This window comes from Buceros rhinoceros, unplaced genomic scaffold (assembly GCF_000710305.1).
Source record: "Buceros rhinoceros silvestris isolate BGI_N320 unplaced genomic scaffold, ASM71030v1 scaffold44098, whole genome shotgun sequence".
NCBI classification, from domain to species: Eukaryota; Metazoa; Chordata; class Aves; order Bucerotiformes; family Bucerotidae; genus Buceros; species Buceros rhinoceros.
The window spans coordinates 1-4,077 of NW_010428217.1; the positions used below are offsets into that span (position 1 = coordinate 1).

Here is a 4,077-nt window from a genome sequence, read left to right on the forward strand (position 1 = left end):
ACACCTTCTGAACAGTTATTGTGATGCATGCGCACCGCAACTGCATCATATTACCCTATGCCTTTCATATTATATCTCAAGCCACTACCTTTTCAGAACATGTAACTAGAACTTTAATTGTCAAGCTGAAAATTATTATCTCAGAAATTACTAGAATATATTCATGAAATTGTCTAGAATACATAAATTTTAATACTCTGAGCATAGTTTGATTTTCAGCTTGAGATCTTTAAATTGTTGAGAACAAAAGACTATACGGTATTATAAAAGTTTAAGCAAATTGCAAGCAGATAACATTTGCAGAAGATTATATTTAGTGTTCAATATTCTCTATTTTGTAAGACAGATGTTTCCATAATGCACCTCCATCCATTGCTGTGAGCATTAATTGGTACTTACAATGCTATGTAAATTTGTTTTTAATTCGTATTATATAATAACATTCATTTTGAGAAACTCTTAGACTGCAGAAAGAGTTTGATCATTACACTTGCAACGCATAAATAGTTTTATCAAGCAAATGTACATAGAATAGACAACGCTGTTCTGCTACTGGCTAGAACATAATATGACAGGGTACGAAATTCAGCAATCTAATATTGTTGTGCAACTGAATTGGATGTATTTTATTTGAAGATTTCAGTGTGCAGCTTCCTGACTGTTCTCAAACGTGTTTAGCACATCAAATGTGCTAACACTCTAGACTGCAGTACTGCTGTTAAAGGGTATGATCTGTAATAGCATGTTTACTCCATTTAGATGCAAGCAGTGCTTGAATTTGTGTCAAAGAGCATGATACAGTTACATTGATAAAAGTAAATTTGCACAGATATGTGGAAACTGAGTAGTAAATAGGGAAAAAACAGTTTGGTCGTGGCATTTAATTTTTCTTAAGTTGAAGGATGGAAAGAGTTACCAAGAAGGAAGATAAAGTTTTTGAGGTGGGGGAGAAAGTTCCTAAAACATCCCCGAAGGAATTCACAGATCACTGTCTTCCAGAAAGCTAGTCTTTTCTGAAGAGAAACTGGTATAAATGTCAATCTGTACTTCGCAGCGTGCTGGAGGTTAGCTGTGCACACTGTAAATGACAAGGTTCTTGTCCTTCCTGTAAACTCTGCATAGCAATGTAAGTGAACATTTGAGGGAATGAAATCTTCAGAAATAACTTACATAATGGCTGAGTTGGCATAAACTGAGTATCTGTGGAATGGTATTCTAATTAGAAATTATAATTTCACCTTAAGATGCTGAAAAGTACCAGTTTTGTAAGCTGCTGATGAATTTGTTGAATGTCTGTTCTTTCATTCAGAAAATACAGGTAATTATTAAACAGGGTGTGATTTTTTTTTTTTTTTTTTTTTTTTTTTTTTTTTTTTTTTTTTTTTTTTTTTTTTTTTTTTTTTTTTTTAAACTTATTTTTGAAATCTACCTTGTTTTTCAGTTGATGGGGACCACAAACTTGATTCAAGTTCAGGAAGAATTTTAGGCAGACTTAGAGGTAAGTCTAAGAATGCAGTAACTGGATGTTTTTTACTGTGTTCACTTTTAATTGAATAACAGATTTGTTGGAACCTTCTCAAGGAAGGATGGTAGGCAAACCTGTGGAAATATCTTTTACGACACCTTTCATCTGTCATTATCTGCTTATTGGAGAGGATGTGTCACTGCCAGAGGGAGAGCAGTGACACATCCTCTCCAATAAGCAGATAATGACAGATGAAATATCTTTTACGACACCTTTCATCTGTCATTATCTGCTTATTGGAGAGGATGTGTCACTGCCAGAGGGAGAGCAGTGGTTGTTATGATGAGTTATCTGTGGATCTGGTGAATGAACTGAAGCACTTTGAGACTAAGGGCAAACTGGGAAACACAAATAGCCTGTATAAAGACTTAATGCAACAATGGATGCTGAAAAAAAGATAGTTTGAAACTTCTACTTCAGAGATTGATTTCCATCCTCTTTCATAATCTCTATACTTAGCTTTTGTGGCTCATGTGCTGATCTTTAGAAACAGTTTCTGGAAGGACACTTAAAATTATCTCCAGTGCACTCTTGAATAAGTAGATAGATTTTTATTCCCCCTATACAGTAAAGCAAACCTTGTGACAAGGTTTTTTTTTCCACAGGGAAAGGCAGTGGTGGCCTTAACCTTGGGAACTTCTTTGCAAGTCACAAAAGCTACAGCCGAAAAGGGTTTGACCGGCTGAGCACTGAAGGAAGTGATCAAGAAAAAGATGAAGACGATGACACAGATTCAGAAGAAGAGTGTTCAGTACCTCCACCCCCACCAGCACCTTCATCATCCTGAAACCAGCCTTAGAGTTCTCCATTATACAATTCAACCCAGAATGTCATATTCTTTTTCCCTTAAGCACATTTAAGATCTTGTGTATTTAAATGTAAACTGTACTAGTCTGTGTGGGGCTGTACACTGGTTCATTAAGTTTTGGTTGCTTTTAGTTCTGTTTTTTAAGTGAAGGAGTGTATGGAAGTTACGTATCAGTGCCATTGTTTTTTATGTGAACATCATAATAATGCAGTCAGTCTTCTAATTGCAGCACTGATTTAAAGCAGTCATATTTTCTCATCTCAATTTGGGGATCTTGTAAATAAGTCTTACTATCTGCTTCATAAACATATTTTTCCCATAACTAATCATTGCCAATTTCTGTTTTGTGCCTTTCCTCTTCAATGTCCTTAACCTGTTGCAGTAGAGAAAATACAGTGCCACAAGAAAATGAAGCTGCTAAATCTTCTTCTATTTTTTTAAAATCACTAACATTATATTGCATTGAAGGAAAGAAAAAAGTCTCTATTTAATTTTTTTTTTCCTAACTTGATGTGTTTCTGGGATGTCTTATTTTTAGATGGTATCACTGTTAGAACACTATTTTCAGAAGCTGAATGTAATTTGTGTAATAAAGTATTCGCAGAGCATTAGCTGTCAGAGTGTACTTTGGAATTTTTGCATACTTTCAAGGTTTTTATATACAACTGTTCTGAAAGTTACTCAGGCCACTTATACAGCAAAAATTTTAATGTCTTCTACCAGCAGAGAAAACATGCTATTTTGTATGGAAGCTGGAAAAATATTCTGCCTTGTCACAAGTTTGGGGTTTTTTTTAAAGACTAATAATGTACATACATGTACAAAGTCAAGCTTAAAACATTTAAAGGGGAATTTCACTTGTATAATAAAACTGCAGGGTATTTAATAAAACATGGTCACGGCTAAGAGGAAACCTGTGTCTCAAATTAAATATGCAAATTAGTGAGTGAAGGCATCTAATACTACCTGATTTATAGTACTAATTTTATTCTTTCTCCACGCTTCCTTTTTCATTCATACAACAGGAGTCATCAATCCTGTAATATGCTCACCCATTGAGCAAGAATAGGAGACTTGCAGAAGAGCTGCTAGATAATTATCCCTCCTGTATGAGTCATCTGAAGTGTGAATCATTGTGTAAGGTCATCATGATGATTTATCAGAGTAGTTGAGGGTTGGACCATGATTAATTTCCTTTTAAAACCTGTATTATGAGCAGAGTCTACACAGCAGTAATAGCCATGGCGTTTTATGAAACAGGTTTCATTATCATTACTGCAAGTGTTGTAATAGGCTGTTGCTGATGTTGAGCTTGAAAAATACACTAGATTTCTCGTGGCAGCAGATTTTGCAAGGTGTTTTTTGAGGAAGATGATAGTAAAGCAAAAGGTAAGATTTTCTCCCCAGCAAGATACTGTATTTTTTATTCTGGAACAAAAACTTGAAAACCTTGACAGGTTGTTTTTTCTGAAGTGTAGCAAGGTCTGGAGGATAGCTTTCTAAAATGCTGAGTACAGGCTATTTAATGTGGTATTTAGTGCATACTCCAAGTTGCTCCTCTCCTGCTGCTATTTCTGTCTTGCTTTTCAAAGGAAGACAGTGTTGTTTTTAGCTGTGACCTCGATCCCCTTGTGTATGAATAAAAACAAATCAGGTAGGTAAGAAGGATCTTCTAAAGCTGTCTGCAAAGATGACAAGTCAGCAGTTTACAGCAAGTTTTCAGTAAGAGCAATTAATAAAGCTG

General features: G+C 35.1%; 1 long non-coding RNA gene across 1 annotated transcript; it reads left to right on the plus strand.

The window, feature by feature from the left end:
- Window positions 1–1,439: 1,439 nt before the first annotated feature.
- Window positions 1,440–2,941, plus strand: LOC104498768. Its single transcript, XR_727833.1, has 2 exons — window positions 1,440–1,498; window positions 2,131–2,941. It is a non-coding gene; the product is annotated as an uncharacterized LOC104498768 (long non-coding RNA).
- The last annotated feature ends 1,136 nt before the right edge of the window (window positions 2,942–4,077 follow it).